This window comes from Zeus faber, assembly GCF_960531495.2.
Source record: "Zeus faber genome assembly, chromosome: 4".
NCBI classification, from domain to species: Eukaryota; Metazoa; Chordata; class Actinopteri; order Zeiformes; family Zeidae; genus Zeus; species Zeus faber.
Genome location: NC_137191.1, coordinates 28,915,513 through 28,942,522, shown reverse-complemented (window position 1 = coordinate 28,942,522; position 27,010 = coordinate 28,915,513). Strand labels below are relative to the sequence as shown.

The 27,010-nt window shown below is 43.1% G+C and overlaps 1 protein-coding gene across 1 annotated transcript in view; it reads left to right on the top strand.

Moving 5' to 3' along the window:
• The window catches only part of LOC307229232 (cytoplasmic phosphatidylinositol transfer protein 1-like), an 83,295-nt gene that overhangs the window by 33,326 nt on the left and 22,959 nt on the right, over positions 1-27,010 (top strand). The window lies entirely within an intron of this gene.

Genomic DNA, 27,010 nt, shown 5'->3' with positions numbered 1-27,010 from the left:
GTGGGTTAAGTCAAGCTCCTAAGTGAATGAATGGTGACTACTCAACCATACCAACGTAATGGCTGAGTTATTTAATTCATACTGGATTTAAAAAAATATATAATTATTATTAATATATATAATTATTACATACTTATTTTATATAATTATTAGGTAAGTAATTGTAGTTAATTATTTTTCATGAGTAGATTTAACTGATTTTTTTTAATTGAAGTATCAGACTCAATACCAATCACCAGTACCAATTAAAAACAGCAATTGTATTTATTTATTTATTAACCAACCAATCAGGATGCCCGCTGGCCCCAGCAGTTATTTTTATAACTGTGCGCCTGAAGTGGTGCTGCTGCTAATCAGTGTGTTCAGCCGGAGAGGGGGTTGGTGAGAACTAAACCCTTCCAAACGGCACAGTCTCTTTGCCCTTTAAGTCACAGAGTTGGAGCCTCGACACCGTCTTTCGCCCAAAGATTGTGTCACTCATTTTCCGACGGCCATGAAGCTTTACATCCATTAATTCATCCATTGAGTTGTGTTTTTTGTGAGTGATAAGTATAAGGGTACGAAAAGTACGAAGGAGTTCTGTAAATTTAACTTCAGCAGTATTGTCTTTATGTAATATCCATTAGACCATGAGACACACACCGATCAGCCACAACATTACAACCACTGACAGGTGAAGTGAATATCATGGATCATCTCGTTCCAATGGCAGCTGTCAAGGGGTGGGATATATGAGGCAGCAAGTAACAGTCACTTCTTGGAGATGATGTGTTGAAAGCAGGAAAAATGGGCAAGCGTAAGGATCTGAGCCACTTTGACAAGGACTAAATTGGGATGCCTGGATGACTGGGTGTTCCTGGTATGTAGTGGTAAGTACCTATCAAAAGTGGTCCAAGGAAGGACAACTGGTGAAGCAGCGGTGGGGTCATGGGCGTCCATGGGCTCATTGATGCACATGGGGAGCAAAGTCTGAAATGTCTGGTCCGATCCCACAGAAGAGCTACTGTAGCACAACTTGTTGATAAAGTTAATGCTGCTATGATAGAAAGGTGTCAGAACACACAGTGCATCACAGCTTGCAGAACTGGACCATGGAGCAATGGAAGAAGGTGGCCTGGTCTGATGAGTCATGTTTTCTTCTACATCATGTGGATGGTCGGGGTTAGGGTCGGATCTGATCGAGCATCTGTGGGATGTGCTGGAACAACAAGCCTGATCCATGGGGCCGCGCCTCGTAACTTACAGGACTTAAAGATCTGCTGCTAACGTCTTGGTGCCAGATACTACAGGACACCTTCAGAGGTCTTGTGGAGTCTATGCCGTGATGGGTCAGAGCTGTTTTGGCGGCAAAAGGGGGAACTACACAATATTAGCAGTTATTAGTGGTGGTTTTATGCTGTGGCTGATCGGTGTATAATAAAGTGCAACCTAATTTTCCCTAATCGAATCTAATCTCAGAGTGTGGAGTTAACCGCAAAATTTAAATGGGGGGGGGGGGGGTTAAAATATTTATTAAAATAATGTGTCTCCCAGGCCAGAGCAAACAACCACTGCATGCAATTATTAAATTAGCTTTTCCACTTTTCTAATGCAGACAGTCGGTGCAGGTGAATAATGACTTTGTCCATTTTCCTCTGGAACGGAAACTTTTGCTTCGGTCCAAAACACTAATCCCCCCCCCCACACACACACACACACGCACACACTTTCCTCCTTTTGGGAGAAATGCTGACGTTCAGCTTTTGCTCGGCCCGCAGAAAAGGCAATATGTCATGTGAGCTACGTCACTCCTTCTATTTACAATGAGCTTTTTTTGTGCCTCTGCTGTCTAATCGGTTAATAGCGTGTGTGTGTGTGTGTGTGTGTGTGTGTGTGTGTGTGTGTGTGTGTGTGTGTGTGTGTGTGTGTGTGTGTGTGTGTGTGTGTGTGTGTGTGTGTGTGTGTGTGTGTGTGTGTGTGTGTGTGTGTGTCAGCTTTCTTTGGTCATGTGTGTCAGTGTCTCTTTGGCGCTATCTTTTTATTTCATATGGATATTCTTTTCGGGTGCATACTGTATGTATGTATTTGATCACCATTTTAGCGCATAGGCTTGAATGCTAGCACCAACTAGCTTCAATGCTAACAAAAAGAGCGGAATACTGATCTTATTAGTAGTCACGGGGGGAAAATAAATCTTGGCTTGGAAATAGGGGGCTATCCGTCCAGTTTTAGGTCGGACAGTCCGGCTTTGAATTACCGTGTCCCTCTACCGGCACGGCTTGAGCCTAATACTCATTTGTCCTCCTTTTGAGATCATCCCTATTTTATACTTTATCTCATGGTATATAATAAACAAACAAATAAATGTATTAATGAAAAACAAATAGATTAATGAAAAAAATTATGAATAAATAAATAAATAAAAAATGAATGATTAAATAAAAAATGAATGATTAAATAAAAAATGAATGATTAAATAAAAAATGAATTCATGAATGAATAAATAACAAATAAATTAATAAATAACTAATAAGAGTCTATGTGTATATATTCCCTTAAGACAGGGGTCGGCAACCTGCGGCTTCCGCATGTGGCTCTTTAGCCCCTCCCCAGTGGCTCCCTGTGGCTTTGACAAAAGATTTTATGGAAATCAATAGCGGTCGTTTTTCAACATTTTAACTTTAATTTATCATTGTTGTAGGCCTAAAGTGATTGGTACATTCTTCAATTGTAGAAAATGTGTAGCCTATACACCTGATTAAAAAAGAAAACGTTTTATCATTTCAGTCAACTCAAATTTGCATCAGGGGTTTAATTTTTCCGAATTCCAGCTTTGATGGAACGCAGCTGCTTCGTAAGCACGCCACAGGAACGTGACGAGGCGGGGTCCTCACCTGTCGAGCAACCAGTCAAAATTGAGTATTCGGCTACTTACTCGCACACAAGCGGTGACCAATAATATTTCACTGGTTAAATAAACGTAACCAAATCAGAGCTTCTTGAACGCCATGTCACGGCAGGCTGTGACATTGTTCTTTCCATCGCCTCAAGTTGACCAAATCTCTGCTGCAGAACATTGTAAAAATGTATCACGCAGCCAAGCTTCAGCAGTCATACAGGAGTGTGTTCCACACGACTGTGGAATAATAGGTGATCAAGAGATCCACGACGACTCCTCAACAGCAAAAGCCTCTGTAGAAAAACAAAGCCCAAAAGCCAAAGCTTTGTGCGGAAATGTCCTTGCACCCTACTCTGTCCAGACGCATGTGGATTACATAAAAGAAAATGAAGCGCATTATTCAGTGGCAACTGATGCACCAAAGAAAGGTACGATCAAGTGTTTTCTCATTGGACTGAGATATTTTCACTTTGAGTAGGGCGTGCAACATGCACAGTTGGATTTTTGCGTTGTGATAGCAATGAAACATCGGAAGCTATAAATAATCAGCTGCTGGCGTAACTGATGGACAACATGTCATGACAAGGGCTCCTCTGCTGTGTGTGTGGGGATGGGGGTTTGACCTGTTGCTCGTTTGATTACTCTAACGAGTAAAAGGCGTACAGCCACCCTGATCCTGGGCCCATTACCTAGACCCAAGACAGGTGTGGCTGCTTAAACCACACCAGCCCCGCACCACAATAGCCAGTTCAGCATCTCAGCTCGCGGAACTGCACACTTGAAGGAATCCTGCGAGTTTGTGGAAGTGGAGGGATGTAATCTGCTGCGGCACGTTGTCACCAGGTGGTTGTCTCTGCTGCCGTCCATTCGACAGAATTGACAGAAATGTATTGGAAGCCCCCGAGCAGCTACTTTCATAGTCTAGGTCATGCTTTGGAGGGGGTGACATTGAAGTATCTGAGATGTATTTTCTCTTCCTCAGAACTCAACGGGACGCTTGACACTCGTGAACAACAAACTCGGGAAGCTTACCCCTTGATCTGGCTCAGAAATGTGCGGCTGATTTTTATTGTTTTCTATAAAAGAGCCAAGAAATACGTGAGTGAGAGGTATGACTCTCCGGGCAAAGTGTCAGAGCTTGGCCTCACAACTGCTGTTTCTGAAGAGGAAATCAGTGCAGACTGGATGGATGGACTCTGAGGAATACAGCATGGTGGAAGCTATTCTCAGCTCTTCAGAAATCAAAGGTTGCCACAGTGAAGAGTGCGTGTCAATTTCACATTTGAGTTATGGTTATGTTATGGAAATGGCCACCCTAATGGAAAACTCATTAAAAAGTCTAAAAAATGTGTTTTTCCAAATGTATTGCCATTTATAATTACTATATCTACATCTAATACACTTAATGTAGTGTTTTACATAACCTTCACCTCACATGTAAGGGAAAATTTGACACAATTGAGCCAAATAGTCAATAGTCAGGACTGAATTAGGACGGGCCCCAATTTAACGGTCTGGTCAACCGAATACACACCCAACACACACAAACACACGCACACACACACACACATGAACGGAAACTTTAACACAGAACACAGTTTCATAGATGTCCACTCAGGCTGTGCGATATGGCCAAAATCTTCGATCCTGATATAGGTAATTTCAAATCTCAATAACGATATATATATATATATATATATGCTATATCATGATATAGCACATTTTCTGTATGTTCAATTAATTATTATTTTTTAGTTTTTTAATTAAAATGAATAAAAAAATTAAAACACATGGTGAAGCATATTTTAATTTTTGTGACACGCGCAGCATGGGAAAATATGCTTGTCGGGGCTCTCAAATTCACAGGGGAGGCAAAATAAGCGGGGGAAAAAATGATTGACATGCAGTACAGTATATATCAAATACCACTTATTTGCAAAATTTAAGATGGAAACTTTCATTCTCTGAAACATTGAACTAAAACGCGATTGGCACAAAACAAAAAGGTACTTTGGCTTGGTAGTCACCCTCAATGTTCTAGTAATCCATGAATGGTGCCATCATGCAATTTGACATATCTTTATCAAACACAAGTTTTTCCATCAACAAACTTCAAAAAGAGTTATAAACAAAGGACAGTGTTTCTTTATTCTCTCTTCCGTGATAAGCTCCTTGATTGGTCTGTGAGTAATTTCCCGTTTTTACGCTCCCAAGTGCAGATTTTGGAAAGCATCCTGACTCCAAATGACCTAAACGTTGACGTTGCTGTAAAGCAGTTCTGCCGCTGATTTGTGACGTGGTGATAGAAAGGGTATGAAAAAAATAATAAATAAATATATATATATATATATATATATGACAGTCATCTTTTCTATCATCTCATGATTTGATGCTGTATACGGTCATATCGCACAGCCCTAATATCGACATATAAACTATATGCACACACAAACGCACACACGCATGAACATAGACCTCGTTGCATATGCAATCTCAAGGACTTGGTGGTGCTGCCAAGGCAACTAAAACACAAGCGCTAAATATAGTTGCGACTATAGACTCTGAGACACACACACACACACACACACACAAACACACACACCGCCCACTAGCTGGGTATTTTTTTTCCTGAGCTGTCAATGAATCTATCTGCTAAAGCCTCCAGCATCAGCACGGGGCGCGGTTCAGAAAATTAACACCCGACTCGATCCGAGGCGTGTGTGTGTGTGTGTGTGTGTGTGTGCGTGTGTGTGCGTGCGTGCGTGCGTGCGTGCGCATTTAATTGAGATTGAAAATGCCTGATGGAATCACTTGATTGTGTATTTGCATGTGTGTCTCTGTGCACTTGTAACTATCAGTGTGTGTGTGTGTGTGTGTGTGTGTGTGTGTGTGTGTGTGTGTGTGTGTGTGTGTGTGTACGTGCGTGCACGTGCGTCAGGTTCCATGATAGCATTTCTCCCCGGGTCATAAAAAGCGGACCGGGGGGTCGGTGTTGGGACATTGTTCAACATGGGGATGGTGGAGGTGGCACCGCACCCAGGTCGGCTTCGGACGAGTCATATGACCTGGAGCTGCAGAGAGAGCGAGAGAGAGAGCGAGAGAGAGAGCGAGAGAGAGAGCGAGAGAGAGCGAGAGAGAGCGAGAGAGAGCGAGAGAGAGCGAGAGAGAGAGAGAGAGAGAGAGAGAGAGAGAGTATTTATTCCATCAAAAGAGAGCTAATGTATAAAAGACATCAACACATTAGCATTCCATTGATGGGATAAATTATTTCCCTCAAGTTCCCTGAATCATTACATTGCGAGGGAGCCGTGCTGTCGTCTGCAGCCGGTGCTTGACCACGCCACCTTGGTCCGCCACAAATAATAATGATTTAGATATATTTTTCGGCATTTTCATGCTTTATTTGATGGAGACAGTGCGGGGAGAAAGGGAAGTCAGGGAACTGAGAGAGAGCGGATGACATGCAGCAAATGGCCTCGTGCTGGAATCGGCCGCTGCGGTAAGGTCTCAATAATAAAATGAATACTATAATGTATAGTTTGTATAATACTATAATATGAACAACATGAATACTATGAATAATAATATACAAAACAATATGATGTTTTAATAATATAATTTTTTTTTTATATTTTGAGGCAGATCATGCAAAGCTTTGCTAAACGCAAGATCTGCCGATGTTAATTCTGAGTAGGTGTGGGAAAGTTGCCTAAAAGCCGTCAAGGATGCAGTTTTTAAATTTCCTTTTGGGTCTTTTTAAACGACCCTAATTAGTTTCTGTTATTCCTGTAGAAATATTTTGATTTGCTTTGGAAGCTGGGTCAGTGAAGTTCTTTCTTGTTCTTTCAGTCAAGCTGAAACACGAGCACTTTGCTCAAGCTGAGGTCGTGACTCCTCCACCTCAACGTCCCTCCTCTCCCTCCGGCTGGATTCACACCGTCCACCGGTTTTGCTCTCGAGCTCATATCTGCTCCCATATTGATTGATTGATTGCTATTGATTTTCATCAGCCTGTGAACTCGATGAACCTTTATTGTGAAACAGGTTTGTTTCACACCCAGCATCGGCAAAGATCACAACCCGTGAAGGATTGATAGCATATTATTGGATATCAATACGGCACTATTTCAGTGTGTGACTGTTTTAGCTTCACAGCGTTTATCTCTCGTGGCTCTGAAAGGTTTTTGTTTTAAGTTATCAGCGGTTTTATCATATGTTACAACACACATTCTGATAATTGATAATTGGTGGATGGCAAATTTCAAGTGTTGTTGCAGTGATGATGACCCTAACCCTGCAATCAGACAGTTTGTGTGTAGTCCTTTCTAAAGACGACCTGCCTCCTCCAAGGCCCTCTTCCTTCCTGATGGATCATGGATTCTTCTTCTTTGGAACCCCTCGCTCCTTCCCACACCGTACTGAAACTACTGAGACTACTGCGCTGTTTGACGGACAAGGAAAATAGAGCGACCTGCGGTGGGGGTAGCACGGTGGACGTTTGATTCCTGTTGAACTTTAGACAACAAAGGCATGAAAGAGAGATTGACCGAGTGATCTGTCAATCCGAGCTCAGCAAACTGTCTGAAGCAGTATTTCCTCCGCTAAACTGCTGCGACGCCAAGCTCAAAAGAACAAAGTGTCTAAACGGTTTCGTTGGGGGATGTTTGATACTGCCATGTGTCATCGCTGGAAGAGTCTGGAAGGCGATGCTATTTGTTGGGATTGAGGGTGACGGAATTTTTCCATTATTTGGCAAATGGTCAACTGTTTAAAATGAAGAGAGAGAGAGAGAGAGAGAGAGAGAGAGAGAGAGAGAGGGAGAGAGGGAGAGAGGGAGAGAGAGAGACCTTCTCTTTGTCCTTGCCCTAAAACATCAATCTGTCCGGCTAAAAATAGCAGCAGGCTGTTTTTAATACAGCACACAGAGCGTAGAGAGTCCTATCAAAGCGGCCTTCACCTACGTTGACCTTTTCATTAAAGTCTCTGTCTGTCTGTTTTTGCTACTTGGCTCTCGTCCGACCCTTTCCCGCCACCGAAGGGGAGGGTTCACACCGAAATATAAAGTAAAATACTCACAATTTGTACTTTTATAGTCTCTTCATTTCTACACGTTCTGTACATGTCAGTATTCCTAATCCGATGTAATCTGCCTTGGAACACCTACATAGCGTCATTTAGAATATTATTCAAGTTCCCTAAATGTGATTTGCTAATTAAAAAAGCGATTTATAGTCGCATTCTGGGCCGATACCGCTGTTCAAAATAGCGATTTTGGCTGATAGCCCATGACAACACCGATGTTTTCCAAATTCCCATGAACGCAGCATCACAGATGGCTTCGTTCTCTAGGAAGGATAAAAAAATGCTAAAATAAGTTGGCAAATATACCGGCCCAAGTAAAGTCTATGTCTGTGAAACACCGGATAAACATCGGCAACTGCCACCGGTGAACGTCATCTTATTTGCGGACAGGCCGATGGCACTCAACAAGGCAAATATCGGCCGATACTGATGTAGGGCCGATAAATTGGTGCGTCCCTCGTTTTGTATCCCATGAAACAGAACAAGCATGGAGGCAAGGAACAGAGCCATGAGGATGAGGATGTTTGTGTTTGACATGGGACAAGCCCCAGTCCTTTCACTACGGACAGGCAGCTCTGCAAATATAACAGACAGATTGACATAGACGGGTCGATCCTCAGGACAACGGGTCATCCGAGGTCTCACATCTGGACTGACGGCGAGACAGACAGACGGACGAACTGTTTGGCCAGGAGGATGTTTGACGGCCAGACAAGGCAGGCGTGACAGCCAGACAAAGGCACATCAATTGAACCAGCGTAAGCGACGGCAAGTTCCGCTCTTTTTGAAGATTCAACACTTCCAAGCGACTCGGTGAAAATAATATTTCCATTTTCCGGCTCTTTGAGGGCAAAGTGTAAATCGCATTCAATATGAATGATGCCAAACGCTTTCACCCTTTTTTTTCACATAAATTGAATCCTCAGTAATTGTTTTCTGTTCCTGGGTGAAAGATTTGCTGCAGGGCTTGATGTGCACGCGTGACTCGCAGATCTCATTTGAAAATCAGTTCAGGTGTCGTTGCCTCGTCTTGGGGTGCGTGCATCGGTGGCGACTTGGGGCTCTTTCACTCGAGATTCGAGTCTCCATGAATGCCTGTGCGACTGCCTGCAGTTACCGAATTGGGGACGAACGACTGTTTTGTCGGAATGTCTCCCGAGTCGTTTCAGATTTGTTCGCTGCAAGCGAATCGTTCGCGAGTCTTGCATCACTCCGCCAGTGTACCGTGTCCGCCTCGATTCCCTACAAGATGCTCTTGATACATAATTGGCGGATCAAAAGGAGACGAAGATTTGTGAGAAAACAGTCGTGTGAATTCAACAAGGCGAAGGCAAACACATTAAAATACTGCGGAAGAGAACGTTAAGTGACGGGGAGAGGGAGGCGGGGTGGCTGAGCAAGGAGACAACCTCTGGTTTCCTGGTCTCTTTTTGGTGGATGCATGTCGGCAAAAGGGCTCCGCAGTGGTCATAAATCTAACTTGCAAATAATGCAATTCAGAGGGATATGTGACGCTTCGGTGGGTGCTGTATTATTTAAATGTTTTACAGGAGCTTGCACCAGCAGGTCAGCACAGCGAGCGACTGTCATCCAGTCTCAAGGTCTCTTTTTTTCTCTAAAGCTGTCTCAGTGTCTGTTTCCAGCCTGGCGTCTTTTCTCACTGCCTTTTGAAAGCCTGTACTTGTGTGTGCACAACTCTCTGCGCTGCTGCGACACCACCCGTCCCTAGTTTGTGTGTTGCCAGGCGAGAGAGCGAGAGACAAAGCGAGGCTGTGTGGGAGCAGCGAGGCTGAGAGGAAGGAAGGAAGGACGAGGAGGTTTGTGAAACCCGCCCGGGCTGACGTGCGATCGCTTCGCAGGAAGATGCCTCTGCGCTGCGGTCGGGCCCTCGCTCTCGCACTCTGGCAAGAAGTCATGAAGCGATCAGATATGAGTCAGAGACGGCGACGGAGAGGAAGCGCAAAGTGGAAAGCCGATTGTCACACGTTGAGTGACCTTTGAAAAGGTTCAGATGGCTCAAGTGAATTTTTTTGGCACTCAACGGAAAATAAAAGCAGCCAAGGCTTCCTGATCTTTATGAGACCGAACTCAAAGATGTTTCTGTTTAGTATTAAGTGTGACATAACTTACATTTTACAGCTTGCGATGGGAAAACGGAACTAGGCATGACCCTAGACTTTAGAAACAAATGGACTGTGACGGGACCCATGGGTTTCTAAAGAGGCGATTTTAAGCCTCGAATTTGGGTTCTTGGCATCTTGGCTTTGTTGTGCTGGCAGACATTCATTCGGTGGAGGGAAGAAACTGGGTGAGCGAGATCTGTCAATCAAGTCAACCATGTCCCCAAATATACCTCTCTTTAACTCTTTAAGAACAATAATTTTCAAACTCACAACCAAGACTGATTAGAGTAGTAAATTTAGATATTGAGACTTGGGAAGTCTTATCGACTTTGCATTCATAGCAAAAACATTCTTCTTTTTCCATTGACTTCCTTTCGGTTCAGAGGTTTTCCAGAGCAGAATCTAGCGGCCATGAGCTGAACTGCCGTTTAAAGCTATTGCTCCACTGACTGGCTTTAACACCTTGTGGTAGTTGCTGCTTGGACATGACCATCTTTTTACAGTGACGCTTTCAAAAGTCTGCCCAAATTTCAACAAATATTATCACAAGTATCCCAATACTGGGGAGAATTACGGTGCATATGGAACCAGGCACTTTGTCACTGTCATATCCAATCAAGCAGTTGGCAGTGAAGAGGAAACATTAGGGGTCAGCTCGCCTGCGATTCACTCTAATCCCTCTGTGCCTGTGGGGAAGAGGCTTCCTTGTGGTGGCGGTGGCGGTGGCGGTGGCGGTGGGGGTCATTGCCACTCAGCCATTTTTACAGACAAACTTGCTGACAGGGCGCATTTGGAGTTGTATTCACCTTCTCAACCTGGGGTCGCTAAAAGCTTTAAGTCAAGGCATTTTCCAGGCAGCTGTTTGTGCTTGTTTTTATCAGTCGTGGTTTGGATCCTTGTGTAATGGTGTAACGTGGGGGGGGGGGGTTGTCGTCTTTTTTTTTTTCCAGCCATTAGACAGGGCCAATTTAGTGCTACCTACAAGCTGGACCGGTGGTCAGTTAACCCGTCGAGAGAGGAGGATTCGAAACGTGTCCATTTAAAAGCCATCATCTCACCCCGGTGGGGCGGCGGCGGAGCGGAGCTGTCCAGGGTCACAGTGACAGCGTAATGTGGGCAAAAAAGCCGACACCCAGAAATTGGCGGAGAAATGTGAGAAAATAGAGACGATTGAAAGTCTCGGGAGGAGAAAGGAAAATGAATAAGTCGGAATAACGGGTGAGGGGAAAACGATGAGGGGAGACTGAGAGAAGGAAAGAGAGAGACAGAGGCTGAGTAGGTGCGAAAGGAGGGGAAGGGAGGAGGTTGCTTCTAAGCAGCGTATTGCCATTCGGGGAGCAGTTTGCCTGGATGTCGCGATGACACTTTGCTCGCCTGGCCGCGAGGCGTTGAAATGATCATTAAATTCTTTGCCCATCATCTTCTACTCATTATTCATAGACAGATAGACAGACGGATACTTTATTCATCCCTGGAGGGAAATTGCCTTGTCTCAACAGTTCACATCCAACCAGTAAGCAAAATAATAATAAAGCAATTCAATAAAAACAACAATACGAACAATAAAATGGAAATATATGGGAACATAAACCTCACTGTTAACTATACGCAATAATAAAACTTTGACAAAATACACTAAATCGAAAGACAAACAACAATTATAAGCTAAAAACAACAGACAAAAAAAAAAATTTAAAAAAATGGAAAAGACCTAGGGAATAAAAGGTCCTGTCCAAAAATAAAAAATATCCGGTCCTATGCAAGAACTAAAATGAATGAAAGGACTGTAAACCAGAAAGAGGGACTACAGATAGAAATGGTGATGTACAATAAAGCGGACATTAAATATAATAAGCCTTAATCAACAAACAAAGAATTCGACAATGTGTCTGACAAAAATGTGTAAAGCCCTCAAGTTGCATTTCAAACTTACAGGTTCAATCGAACCTCCCTGACCCCTTATTAATTCGTTCTCGAAAAGCCTGTCAAGTTAGCATGTACTGTACATCTGTACGACCACTGAAAATTGAAACCAGGTGGGGAAAAAAACCCCAAATAAGTCGGAATGGTGTACACTATACGATACGAGTGACTCAGTGAATCTCAGGTTTGAACCGCGATGAACCTTCCAATGTGAGCCCAAGCAGAGAAAAGCGACCAAGCACCACAGATTCATCCTTCCATATACAAGTGAATTAAATTCTAAATCAGGACAAAACTAATCCTCATTTAATTAATCCAGAATTGAAAAATGCCTTTCTGCGACATTGCTTAGTTTATGATGAATTAGTGCTAGACTAGGATTTCCTGGAATAAAGTCAGGACTAGTCGGCGGCTTCTGTCTGGTCTTGGTGCTGGTCTTAGTCCAGATAATCCATGTTCTCTATCATCAAGGTCAACCTGGAGGCCACGTACATGAATCCAAAAATGAACCTGCCTCTGGCCAGGTTTAATTCAAGACCTCACTTAGACTAGATTAGCTCTAATCTTCCCTCTGGAAGTCCGATTTTTTTTAAAACCGAGACTAGGGCCAAGTCTGAGACTATTTAAAACTGTGACTGAGAAAGGGCCATTTAGGTTAGTCCTGATTAAAAGTGGGATTTGGTCTAAGAATCGGCCTGATCTGTGTCCACGAAACAGGCCCCCCCATAGTGTGTTTCAGTCGAGCGAACGATGAATCTATCTACGCGTACGCGAATGTGTGTTAAAGGTGAAGTTTTTTGTGTGTGTGCGGGCGTGTGCGTGCAGTGGAGCGGGCTAATGGTTTGTTGACATGCTCTCAGGTTGCAGGCAGGGATTTACAGTCCCTGCTGACCCACTGAGGAAGAGGAGGAGGAGGAGATCCTCTTTATGGGCAGAAATGCCTTTTCTCCTTTTTCCTCTCCTCTGTCATCCCTTGTTCATGACGAACTCGGTCTTGTTACTTTCCCCCCTTCTTTTTTCTGTAGTCCGCTCTCTTTTGCTCTTTAACGCCCGTTGGATGCTTTCCATTCTCGCTTCTCTTTCTTCCCCCGTTTTTCCCCTCCAATATTTTCTCTCCATCCCTCTTTCCCTCCTGCTCCGTTCTTCACGCTTCACTCCCTTTTTCATCCCGCTCTCCTCCGTTTCCTTTTGGCTCCTCTCGCTCTCTCTTTCCCTCTCCCCCCCTCCTCTCCTTTCAGGCTTTCTTTCATGTCGTTCCTTTAACTGTCTATTGATTTAAAGAGAACTAAACGTAATTTATCTGTTAAATAAACGAGGCGTTAATGTTTAAAGTATAATTGTTTTTGCTCTGATTTTTATTATTAATCCGTCATATCTAAAGTGTCTGAAACGTGGCAACCGCAGTACACACAGACATGGTTGAGGCCTTGTTGTAACCGTGACGTTTCAAATGCCTTGCTTGAATTTGATCGATATTGATGTACATTTGGAGCAGAAATGAGTGAAAAACATTGTGAAAAATACCTAACATGACTAACCTGAACCCTGTGTATTGCTGCCTGCAAATATTTTTATAAATGGCCCAATCCATAGGGATGGTTTGGTCCTATTGTCATTGTTCAGATTTTTATTATAATTTTGTCTGGAACAGGACAACCACTGCAGCTGCTCAGAATTCCTCTTAAATTTGGATGGGAGCTAAGAAGATAATAATGATCAAGCCAAATAAAGATCAAATAATTGAGATACGGTAAGATCTAAGCTGTATTTGAATTGTTTTGGTTGACTTTGTATCTTTCTTTTACCTGGTAGGACTCTTTGTTTTGGGAGATCTACACTGCACTCATGCTGTCTCTCTCTCTCTCTCTCTCTCTCTCTCTCTCTCTCTCTCTCTCTCTCTCTCTCTCTGTCTCTCTCTCACACACACACACAATTATTTGACCCTATAATGGATAGGGTGGCTTTGAGGGTTACAGGAGAGCAGGAATGATCTGCAGCACAGACACACACATCATACAAAGACACTTTCTCACCACTATCAGCCAGTGGTGTCATGTGATTATATCTATTATATATGTGTGTGTGTGTGTGTGTGTGTGTGTGTGTGTGTGTGTGTGTGTGTGTGTGTGTGTGTGTGTGTGTGTGTGTGTGTGTGTGTGTGTGTGTGTGTGTGTGTGTGTAAAAAACAAGTGTGTGTGTGTGTGTGTGTGTGTGTGTGTGCGTGTGTGTGCGCGCGTGCGTGTGTGACACACACAGTCTGCACTCTGCAGCAGCTGTAAGCCGCCATCTGCGATTCACTAGCACCGTGACCTTCGCCTCAATGACGGGGCCTGCACGCTCCGGACTCCAGTTCCATGCAGCGAGGAGGAATATTACATATTACACTGCATCATGATTCTTTCAGCATGGAGGGGGAAAAGCAACTCAATCTGACCGATCACTCACAATGTGGCACTAGGTTAGTAGCCATTTTGTAGGGTGTTCCAAATTGCACTTGAATAATGCTGACACTATCGGATTGTAATTTACTTATAGTTTAGTTATACTTTACTTATCATCTACTTATAGGCTTATAGCATACTTATGGTGAACTTATAGGCTTAGAGTTTACTTGTAGACTTATAGTTCACATATGGTTCTCTTATAGTTTACTTATCGTCTGCTTATGGTCCAATTATAGGCTTATAGTTTACCTATGATATGATGATTTGCATATGGTTTACATAATAGTTAATTTATAGTCTACTTATTGTCTGCTTATAGTTTACTTTTAGTCTGCCTATAGTTTATTTATATTCCACTAATAGGATTATGGTTTACTTACAGTTTACTTATAGGCTTATAGTTTACTTATGGTTTGCGTATAGTTCACATTTAGTTTATTTATAGTCTACTTATAGTTTACTTATAGGCTTATAATTTACTTATGGTCTGCGTATAGTTTACATATAGTATATTTATAGTCTATGTATAGTTTATTTTTAGTCATACATACTGTACATATAGGCTTATGGTTTGCTTATGGTTTACATATAGCTTACTTATAGTCTATTTATATGTTTATGGTTCTCTTATAGTTTACTTATATGCTTATAGTTTACTTATGGTTTACATAGAGTTTGCGTATAGTCTACTAATAGGCTTATAGTTTACTTACAGGCTTGTAGTATCTCTCGCAAAAGACCCCAAAAGCACCTATCTACCTTATATCCTACACTTGAAGCAATTAAAGGTGCAAATGTATTGGAAAAGCAGATTTTCTTTTGTAGAGAAGAGAGGCTCACAAAGAGTGTGTCTCGCCACTAGAAGTGGTTTGGAAGCCAGTCAATGAATTGGAGCTCTCAACTCCATGTAGTGAGTGTTACGCCCTTAAACCAGCACAATTTTTTTTATGTAGGGATCTGATCCATTACTTTTACAGTTCATAGTGCTAGCTTGGGAGGGTGGGGGTCAGTCGAACACAGTCCATTTTTTGCCATTAAGTGACATCTAACATTTTTGTTTATTTTCTCTTGTGGTTGTGTACATGCGTGCACGTATACAGTGTGTTTCTGCACGTGGACGACGATGTGCGTTCAGGCCCGTGCTTGCGCCGATATGATGAATGTGATGTGTGCCTGCGTGTGTGTGTCCGTGTGTGTGTATGTGTGTGTGTGTGTGTCTCAGTCGGCCAGCTGAGCACCCCGCAATCCACATAAATCTCCTGGCTTTTGTCTGACAGGCTTGTATTTTGTTTAGAGTTTTGTTTTTTTGGGTTTAAATTCATCTTTTGCAATCAGATTCTTATATAAACACTTAAAAAGGGCCAAATTATTGGCCATTCATCCACATTTTTTGATTTACTCAAATTATGGCCTAAAGAAAGACGTTTCCATTTAACTTTGAGTCATAGCCCGACTATGATTTGATTATTCAGAACGGAACCACAAACTAATTGTGATCAAGAGCCCCGTGGATATATAACAAACAAATATTTTTGTAACGTAGCGGGCTGACACCTGTTGGGAAGACCGTATGATCTCACAGTTCCTTCACGTTGCACTTTTTATTGTCATTGAAATGTTAATGCACTGGAGACGACACACTACAAAAACAACAACACAGGACTCTAATGTCGACAAGCTACTGTACATTTTATAGTTGGACCACTTCCTGTTGTTATAGAACCATAGTGACGTACGCACATAGTCATTAAAAATGTATTAGTTTACTTTCACATTCCCTCTCTGCAGGCTGCTACTCCGTCTCCATTAAGTGTCTGGCACATTCCGTCTCTCTGAGATACACGCACGCACGCACACACACACACACACACACACACACACACTCACACACACGTTGGAATTCACTTCTGATTTCCACTATAATTTATCAAGAATTGCAACCTGGTTATTGGCCAGCTGTATTTGGACAAACAAGGCATTTAGGTTGCCACGGTGCAGACACAAAAGCGCAAAGGGAACGTCACCAAGTTAAGTAGAGATGAAATATGAAGAGTTTTGAAACAAGTGGGCGTGGCACTGTTACGCAGTAGAGTGTTGCAAAGACACACTCTAAAAGGAGATTGCCCATTGGCTTCGCTTCAGTGGTGCACCCTAGATAGTTGCAATTAGGGATGCGTCGGAATACGCGATTATTTGATGAATCGTTTATGACGGTCAACCACTGAGTTTCCACTGGGGAAAAAAGTCAACTACTAATTGAAATATATAATGTCTTATTTCATCAATTAAAGGGGACAAAAGATGCAGATTATGCAGTTTGAGGGAGACAACGAGGGAGTAGTGATTTTCCTAATTCGGTTCTTGACGAGTGGCTCGGTAAAAGGAGTCATTCCGTTTGATTCGGTTGGTGTGACTGAGTCGGGAATGGAACCGTCACAAGAATCGTTTAAATCTGGGAGTCGAAGATTCACTCTTTAGTTGGAGTGACTCCAGACTCCCACGTCATTTCAAAGATTTGTTCGTTACGAACGACTCTTTCTGTACACATGTGCCCCTTTAACCAAGGAACACAGAGATGGAGAGGCACACATATCATTCTCTTTCAAAATAAAGATGCATTTTCACACAGTTGATCATTTGAACTTCAAAATTCAATTTCATTTTAATTGTTTGTCATTAAACTTTACCTCGGTCTCTATCCATCTTAATCCCTCATTCAACCCGTCTTTCTATTATGCCGGAATTTATGATGATATTTTATGATCACAATTCCCCCAGAAAACGCTCTTGCACTTTATTTCCCATGCTGCCCATTAACCCTTTCCCTTACCCCATGCTCCCATTGCCCTATTTCTCCCTGGTGCCACCTGACTCGCACTTGATACCAAGACCCACACACACACACACACACACACACTAATTAAACTCCTGGAGCACCTATTGACTTCCAGGCCTGCAGCACAGGCATAATCTTATCTGGAGGGAGCAGCCTAGTTTACCACACGCCGCAGCCCCGCTTGATTAAGCGTGCACAGGTCAGGAGAAGGCGTGTGCGTGTGTGTGCGTGTGTGTGTGTGCGCGTGTGTGTGTGTGAGAGATATAAAGAAGATGGATGTAAGTTGTGACAGGGTGGTATGTAATTCATAATTTTAGTCGTGAGGTTAAGGTCAAGGTTTCAGTGAACGCATATGAGGGGCTTAATTTTTCAAAATCGGAATCTGAATTCTGTTTATTCCACCACATTTCCAAACGTTTTCATAGACAAGGATTTTTACATGGTGAGGATTGTTGCATTTCTCTACAGACAGTTAGGAAAAAATAAATAAGCTCAACAGTCTGAAAAATAAATAAATAAATCTTAATAATAATAATAAAAAGAAGAAGAAAATGTAGAAAAATAGCCAAATATCCGCAAAAAGAATTAATCTATAAATGTATAAATGTATTAATGGCACCTGTTTGAACTCGTTATCAGTATAAAAGACACCTGTCCACAACCTCAAACAGTCACACTCCAAACTCCACTATGGCCAAGACCAAAGAGCTATTTAAGGACATCAGAAAAAAAATTGTAGACCTGCACCAGGCTGGGAAGACTGAATCTGCAATAGGTAAGCAGCTTGTTGTGAAGAAATCAACTGTGGGAGCAATTATTAGAAAATGGAAGACATACAAGACCACTGATAATCTCCCTCGATCTGGGGCTCCACGCAAGATCTCACCCCGTGGGGTCAAAATGATCACAAGAACGGTGAGCAAACATCGGGGGGACCTAGTGAATGACCTGCAGAGAGCTGGGACCAAAGTAACAAAGGCTACCATCAGTAATACACTACGCCACCAGGGACTCAAATCCTGCAGTGCCAGACTTGTCCCCCTGCTTCAGCCAGTACATGTCCAGGCCCGTCTGAAGTTTGCTAGAGAGCATTTGGATGATCCAGAAGAGGATTGGGAGAATGTCAGATGAATCCCAAATATAACTTTTTGGTAAAAACTCAACTTGTCGTGTTTGGAGGAGAAAGAAAGCTGAGTTGCATCCAAAGAACACCATACCTACTGTGAAGCATGGGGGTGGGAACATCATGCTTTGGGGCTGTTTTTCTGCAAAGGGACCAGGACGACTGATCCGTGTAAAGGAAAGAATGAATGGGGCCATGTATCGTGAGATTTTGAGTGAAAACCTCCTTCCATCAGCAAGGGCAGTGAAGATGAAACGTGGCTGGGTCTTTCAGCATGACAATGATCCCAAACACACCGCCCGGACAACGAAGGAGTGGCTTCGTAAGAAGCATTTCAAGGTCCTGGAGTGGCCTAGCCAGTCTCCAGATCTCAACCCCATAGAAAATCTTTGGAGGGAGTTGAAAGTCCATGTTGCCCAGCGACAGCCCCAAAACATCACTGCTCTAGAGGAGATCTGCATGGAGGAATGGGCCAAAATACCAGCAACAGTGTGAAAACCTTGTGAAGACTTATAGAAAACGTTTGACCTCTGTCATTTCAAACAAAGGGTATATAACAAAGTATTGAGATGAACTTTTGTTATTGACCAAATACTTATTTTCCACCATAATTTGCAAATAAATTCTTTAAAAATCAGACAATGTGATTTTCTGGATTTTTTTTTCTCATTTTGTCTCTCATAGTTGACGTATACCTATGATGAAAATAACAGGCCTCTCTCATCTTTTTAAGTGGGAGAACTTGCACAATTGGTGGCTGACTAAATAATTTTTTGCCCCACTGTACGTCTTCCTTTTTTCCCTCAAATGATTCTTTATACTTGCTTATTTGTGATTAGTGAGTGACTCGGAACGGCTGTTTTTTTACGTGGCTTGTCAAGATGTTTGTACCTGCACCGCGCAAAGTGGTCTCTGCGTTGGGTTGCCGTGGAGCTTGCCCGGGATGAGCGCTAATGCGAGCCCTCTACAAGCAGAACGGCGCAATCAGCCGAGCTATTGACATTGAAATGGGGGCGGAGAGCAGGGCTGGCTGTGGGGGAACTGCGTTGTGACTCTGGAGAACGGGTCAATGACGGCCCTCGCTGAGACTCGTGAAGTCGGACGCCAAGCCTGGTCACACTTTGGGGTCTGAAAGACAGACTTCTGAAAGATGACTTTCAGAAGTTTGGCGGCTACAGATAACTCAAAACACATATCTAATTCCTGCCTGAATCTAACAATGAAGGCATGACTCCTGTCTGTCTGTATGGATGTATGTCCTTCGATTATCTCGACAACCATTCATCTGAGCTACTTCACACTTGGCGGGTGTAATGCTGGAGACCCAAGGACATGCAGTGTCAAATTTGGTGCAATTTGGGCATGCGACGCAAGTAATATTAATCAACTTTCATCAAGCAGCGAACAGCGAATCAGCAGGGGTGGGGCTTCAGGGCTCTGCAACTGAGTCACAAAGACTGTCTTTCCCCAGTGTGTGACTTTAACCGTGCAGTTTCAGCTTCCATTGTGGAACACAGGCTGAATCACTGACATTTGTCAAACTGTGCCATTCAAATGCCTTAGAGAGCCTTAAATTTTGACCTGGCGTGCACTAGTAATCAAAATCCCATATTAAAAAAAATAAATAAATTTAAAAAAAAATAACTGGGATGACTCAAATATAAAACCCCCTCCAAATATTAACATAACATAACTTTGTTATCTTCAAATTTGACTGCAAAATGATAATGATAGCACATTATCATACCCAAGACATAAATTTTTTTCTAACCTGTGCTGTCAGCATGCTGTGCATACAACACAGAGTATTTGTGCCATTGCATCCAGGACAGAGTTAGTCTTCAAGTGGAGTTCAACTTCTCAACCTGCAATGCCACTCTTTATTCATTCTTTAATCGTTAATGCAATAACTCTGTCCTGTGGACGACCTGTGGGATGACGAGAGCACAGTGTTTTGTTACACAAAATCAGCACCAATCCCCCTCTTTAGGGGAACTATCTTCCCATGTTTTGGTCTATAAACAACTAATCACGACACACATACTGTGTGTGTGTGTGTGTGTGTGTGTGGGTGCGGGTGCCGGTCTGTGTGGGTGGGTGCGGGTGCCGTTGTGTGTGTGCGCGCATACGCACGCATGCATGCATGCATGCATGTGAAGAGTGTACGGGATTTTCTGGAGTGTATAAGGTCGGTATGATATACCTCCAAGCAGTGGAAAAGGCCCCGACATAGACACCCCACAGCTGCAGAAAAGCCCTGAGCACCCTGCCTTGTAGCCACAGAATTCCCCCCAGCCCCAAGTGAAGCCGGAAGCCCACGGAGCAACACCGACACCTGGCCCCAAGGAGCATAACCCAGTCCCGGAGCGTGGGAGGAGACCCTGGACCCCTAAGGCGCACACATTTAACCCACCCCCACGTGCAGGCACAAGACACAGCCGCAGGCACAGAACCCAGGCTGGGGATGCCAGGCACGCATTCATGATTGAATTACTTACATTCAATTCAGAGGCAAAAAAACTGTAACTTCATGAGTGTATTTTTTTTTAAAGCAACTGTGGTAGGTGATAGTCCATTACATGTGTGCTGTATTTCATCAGATTACAGGGGGGGCTGCTGTTGGTTCAGTCGTTCACCATGTTGGTTGTCAGAATCAATACCCGTCCTGAGCACCTTTTGGCAGATATGGCGTTCATTCATATTGAGCCGAAGCAATTTGCAATGTCAACGGTTGGGTTAGCTGAGACAGTGATTGAAAGGCTTTCTGTAGATAATTTGATATTCTCCAGGCATGTGTATCAGATGTTTGAACCCCACCACCACCACCACCACCACCACCACACACACACACAGACAAAGTAAATGGCAACATCTCGAGTAAGTAGTTGAACTTTGGTTTTTTCAGCTGTGGTAAATGTAAGGAATCGTGTTGTCACATCCTGTCTGTTTGCTTGTAGAGGGGAAAAAAGAGAGAACCACTATCCTCCCCCTCCTCCGTTCTCAGGTACTTTTTCGCCTTCCTTGAGTTCTCCTCCCCTCCCGACATTCTCGATGACTCTGCACTAGCCGGTATTGATCCTCGTAGAACACCAAGGGAGGCTAGATAGGCCACATATTGATCGGTGTGGCTTAGTCCCGCTGTTATTGTTTATTCATCTCGTTTCTCTTCAGTGCAGCAGCACTTTGAGGCATCTGATAGACTACACCGTCCTCAGAATAAGGGCAGAGTTGTAAACCGTGAAACTGGGCAGCTGGGTGCTTTAATAAACACCACAATGTCTTGGTACATGCTTCATTGAACTGAGATATTAAAAATTGATGTATGACTTTACTATTTGGGCCAGAATTTACTTTGAATAGAATAACTAAGCTCACACCCTGCTTGTACTTTACCATTTAACTTTTTTATATTATCTGGCCGGACATAAACCTGTCTGTGTATTATACAACTCAGACTAGGTCCTGGACAGCGCTGGAAACTGTGGACCCCGAAAGATTCATTCTGATTGGGATGCACACTCCACCAAACGCTTATAAATAATGTATGATGGGTTTAAGGGAAGACGACCTTCATGAAGAGTAGGTACATGCTGAAATATTGTTTTATGACGAGTAAACATCTCATCACAGCAATGCATGACCTTGGTTTTTATTTTTAAGGGGGGCAGCAGGAGGATGTCACGATCAAAAATCCTTGCCTCTGGTACTTAACTCTAGGGGGCGCCACACCAACCGAGTAACCATACAAGGCAGTCCCACTTTTGGGTCAGTAGATTTGTCACACTATCAAATTGCTGTGAGAATATAGGGACCTCGAAGTAGGCATCATATCATCATCATGCATGGGGTCATGGGGCCTTTTAATTATTTCTATTCTATTTTTTTAGAATTTTAAAATGATGAGAAACCCTGGCTTTGTAGAGGTCTTCCGTTGGGGTCTCTGCAATTGACGTTTCCCTTAATTCACACACATTGTGTGAGAGGTAGATCAGAGCACTCCACCGGACTCACACTCACAAACTCACACCGGACATTTCCTTCTGTCAGATGAGATGCGTCCCCGCAGCTTGGGAAGAAAAGCTCCAGCGACCGAGGTAGCGTCCAGTCCAGCCCCGATGGCCGTGACCTCATATCTCACACGGGTCTCCTCCTCATTGTTCGCATTGTTGCTGCTCTTTGTTCACATTGACCGAGGAGCGCCGCTGCCAACTAGAGTTGCACTGTCATCAGACTCATCGAATTAGCAGGAGAAGCAACCCAGCAGGTCATCAAACGGTCGATCTCGGTCCTATTCGAACGTCGCGAGCGGTACTTCTACTATTCGGGACACCAAAGCAGCACTAAATTGGCTGTTTCGGCTTGGTAAAAAGGCATTATTGCCCCTTCTGGTTAGGGTTTTTTTCACCATGGAGTCCCCCCGCAAACTCAATCTTACTGTCCGAGAAAATGTATGCATCTTCAGCAGTCAGCAACTCTTGCTCAAGGAGGTGGTCGCGATGGTCAAGGAGGGGGATGACGAGAATGAGAGGACATCCGTGGTCTGAATGAACAGTGAGTTAGTCCAATGTCCCATTTCACCTCACCCCGCAACTCTCTTCGTCTCTCACTTCCGAGCCGTCTCGTGTTTTTGCCTCTCCTCCATTTCCCCCATTTCTCCTTTCCCCGCCGACTTTGGATTTGCTCGTCCTTCATCGAGGAAACTCAATGACCGCCCGAACCCTATCTCCATTCTCTCTCGCCTCTTCAGACAGAGGAGCGCCGCCCCTCTGCATTATTTACACCCACTGTAAACCTGAGAGGGCTTGCTGTCAACCCGCCCACCCTCAGCCAGAGCCGTTTTTAGAAAGTCCACCTTTGCTTTCGAGGGATGGGAAGGGGGTTTATTGGGTAAAGGTGAAGCTCCCGTTAATGGAGCAGATGAGACCGCGGATGGAAAAAAGAAAGGAACACTGCACGGAAGAGAGTGAGCTACGGGTGGCGGGGAGCGGTGTTTCGCATTAAGCTGCCTCCGTTGTTTTGTTAGTCCGGGGGTTAATGGAGTCAGCGCGATGCCGTTTCCACATTATCATCTGTTAGGCTCGGTCACTGTTGATACTGTACACAAAATGGATTTTAGCTCGGCTTTTGTCCTCAAGAATCAGATAGTTTTTGTTGGCCGATGCCGAGCTTCCCGCGTTTGTCGCATCTGGCTCTCGACCTTCGGAGAGCGTGAATCCATATACACATCAAAACATGACAACGTCAATGGATTCCATTAGACAGAATTTTGTCCATCACCGGGGGGAACTGAGGGTGGAAGGATATACGTCGGGAGAATTAGGTAAAGGAGGAAAAAATGACAAAGATAAGTAATTCCAGCCCTTTCCAGACCAATTCTCACTCTCAATCTCAACAGGTTTAAGATTAAGGGCATCAAAAGTTCAATGTTATAGGCACTAAATACACTACATTCTTTCTTTCTTTATATTTGGCCAAATCAACAGGTATTGGAATATACATTTTAACATGCCCTTTAATATTTAAAGAACAGGCACTGAGCAGCCTCTTAACTCAGACAGTTCACTGTTATTACAAGGATAGGCCGGCCTACAATGGGTGGCGAAGACATACATACAGATAAGGTGAGATGGGCTGGGGTAAAATGTAGAATGCGGCTTCTTTTAAGGACTTATTTGGAGAACATGACGTAAACCTGCCCTTCCATCCTGGCATTTATGTGCAAGGTATAGAATAAAACTTTTATTTTAGTAGATACACATTGCGAGAAGTACAAAGAGGAAGTGAGTCAGTTTCCTGCTCTTGGAGTGCTTTGCAGAGAAAGAGAGGGAGACCACAGAGGACGTGGGTCTAAATTGGGTCCAGAAAAAAAAAAGAAAGGCATACTCTTTCACTGGCAATGGAAATAATTGCATAATTGCTTATTTTTAGCAGGTTTACCCCCTTAAAAAAAACTTGCCGATACGTGCACATTTTGGTATAAAAACTGTATTAATGTCTCTACCCAAAATGGTCAAAGTGTGATGGTTGATTGGATTTCTGTGTGTGTGTGTGTGTGTGTGTGTGTGTGTGTGTGTGTGTGTGTGTGTGTGTGTGTGTGTGTGTGTGTGTGTGTGTGTGTGTGTGTGTGTGTGTGTGTGTGTGTGTGTGTGTGTGTGTGTGTGTGTGTGTGTGTGTTACAAACGCCGCTACTCGCCACATGTCGTTCTAGATTGCCAGACCTGCCTCCTCTGTTGGACTTTTGTTGTGAACAGAAGCCTCCAAATCAGTTGAGTGACAGCCAAAATCCAGACAATGGTGGAAAATGTTTAGACTATTTCAAATTGCTTGAACAGCTTCGACAATCTCTATGGGCAGAAATATGTGTCACTAGAAACTGAGTTTGAATCATTTATATTTGAATTGTATTTGCTCAACTTGAATATCTGTATTAAAAAAAACTGAGTTTGAATCACATCATTTGAAATTTTATGTATAACTTTAGAACTGAATTCCAATAAACTTGAAACTGAATGTAGTTATATTACATTCAGTTTCAAGTTTATTGGAAAAACAATTGAATTCAGTTGTTATGAAATTGAATTAGTTTGCTCTGAAACTGTATTTGATCCTCACTGAAAACTCATTCAGGTCTCGCAATTCAATTTCAGTTTACACACACAGAGACACACACCCCTATCTATGTTTTTGACCATTCATTTCACTCCCATTGATTCATGGACTTGTTGAGATTGACTGAGTGAGTCAGGCACTGAGGGTGACTGAGAAAGTGTCCCCGTTACGCACTGTGTTTTTTTTTTTTTTTTTGTTTCATTTTATTACAATAAATACATCTATTATAAAAACACACTGTTATTATTGGTTTTGTTTGGAGAAACAGGAGCGGGGACGCACAGCAGATCGTGCAGTGGTCAGCGGAGCAGACATTGCGGCGGCGGCAACCTTTTTCAAATTTTTATTTTTAGAAAGATGAGATATTTACGGGGAAAATAAAAGCCAGGAGGACAGCGGGAAAGAAGGGTAAAAGACAGAAGAATCCCAGGAAAAATGGGAGGGTTGACAGCTATGGCGAGGTCACAGAGAAGTCCTCCACTACTCACGATCCCAAAGTGTTACAGCGACGTCTCTGATTGGTGGAGCTCGCTATTACCATGGAAATGTTTACCACGCCCATGATGACATCTTACACCACTTCACAATGTGTGTACACCACTGCCGGCGAGGGAGTTACAGTTACCGCAGGACTCTGTGATTGTTTACGTTACATTTACCACAGATCAACCATGATTTCAACACTATTATCAACAATACAAGCACTATAATAATGACCAAGGTTAAATTCAAGAAGAAGCGCTAAACTGTCGTTAGGTTTGAAGTCATTGGAATGGTATCGTTTGCAATGGTTTATGGGATGGGTTAGTTCCTTCCCCCTTAAAAAAGAAACTTTGACCTTTTTTCCTGTTTTCCAATATATTGTAGTGACCCAAGGGGGTGGGCCCAGGCCTTTTGGTTATGTCGATGCAAAGGATTATGGGTCCGGAGATGTGTCTCCATTGTGTTTTATTATGTGTTTTCAATCGTTGGGGATGTTCTGTTTGTGTTGGGCTGTGTAGTTTGTGTTGGGGGGGTGACCCAGACTGCGGTGACTGTTGTTGTTGACTAGGACGGGGCCGTGACGTTGACTGACGTAGCCGGTTATGGCCTCAGGGGTTCTCTGTGTTATTGTTGTCTGTGAAAATAAATGGAAGCTGCCCCTGCTGGTCATGCGTGTATGGGACGCAGGCAGTGGCTTATGAAAGAACGCTCTGTCTTGACCGAATTGATTCGTTTCACGGCGCAAGCCACAATATATATATCTTTGCTCAGAAATAAATGTTTTATGGTCACGATTTATGCCGTAGTTGGTTGCCTTGGTTCCAGGCTTGATACTCCTCATAAAAGGATTTTCTGGAGCATCAATGGAGTGAATGAATGGGAAATTCACAAACAGAAACGGAGTCTTTCCATAAGTGTGTGACTCCCCACTTGACTGCTCTCCCTCAACAATCTGGATGTGCGTCTCAGTAAACTTGTGAACGTCTCAGTGAATTTGAATTGCAAGCACCGAATTTGAATTGTGAGGACTGAATGAATTTTCAGTGAGTATAAAATATAGTTTTAGAGCAAATTGATTCAATTCTATAATATTGCATTACAGATTACAATGACATTACAATTACAGTTTCAAGTTTATTGGAATTCACTTCCAAACTAATAAATTCAATTTAGAATTATGCTATGCAGAGTCAGTTTTTCGATGCAATTATTCAAGTTAAACAATACAAGTTCAAATGATGTTATTCAAATTCAGTTTTTTAATGCAATCATTCAAGTTGAGCAATTCAAATTCAAATATAAATGATTCAAATTCAGTTTCTACTGACACATATTTCTGCCCATAGATCTCGCTCTGCCCCGCCGGTCAAAGAAAAAAGTACCGCCAGTTCACTCGAGCTATTGAATCCTGCTCGATGACTTGAGTGAACTTTCGAATCAGCAAAAGTGGCCAGATGTTGAAAATTAATACATATATATTTCTTCAAAAAATATGAGGTACTACATTGT